Genomic DNA, 523 nt, shown 5'->3' on the forward strand with positions numbered 1-523 from the left:
GAAAGCTTGGACCATTTCTCAATTTATGCATGTCATCCTTTCGCAGGGGCTTTTAGCTTCCAATTTTATCGGATGTCTCTGAAGAGACTTTTCTTAGGAATTTAATTGTGCATGTTTATATCACTTATGTTAATTTGGTTATCAACTCAACTTTTTTTATAATTGCTTATAATTCTTTAGTGAGGTCACAATCAACAATAGCTATCTCCACTCCTTGCATATTATATATGTACTAATTCTCACCTACAAAGGCTCTTGGCCGCACCAACTTCACAATCAACTATTACCCAACATCAATAATCCATTTTTAGCTCATGTGGTTCTCAATATGTTCAATCATAATGCAAATATCATTCTATTCATTTTTTTTTTTTCAACTTTTCGATTGGCCTTTCTAACTAACTATAATGATAAGCTAGATTGCTTATATTTCAATATCCCAAATCTATCATGACTCCTCTAATGCCTCATGTACACAGCTTTATTTTCCACTGAATCATCATACAAGCACTATTTCGATCAT

The 523-nt window shown here is 32.7% G+C and overlaps 1 pseudogene; it reads right to left on the reverse strand.

Moving 5' to 3' along the window:
* Positions 1-88, reverse strand: LOC114579464 (annotated as a pseudogene).
* Positions 89-523: the final 435 nt, after the last annotated feature.

This window comes from Dendrobium catenatum, unplaced genomic scaffold (assembly GCF_001605985.2).
Source record: "Dendrobium catenatum unplaced genomic scaffold, ASM160598v2 fragScaff_scaffold_390, whole genome shotgun sequence".
Lineage (NCBI taxonomy): Eukaryota > Viridiplantae > Streptophyta > Magnoliopsida > Asparagales > Orchidaceae > Dendrobium > Dendrobium catenatum.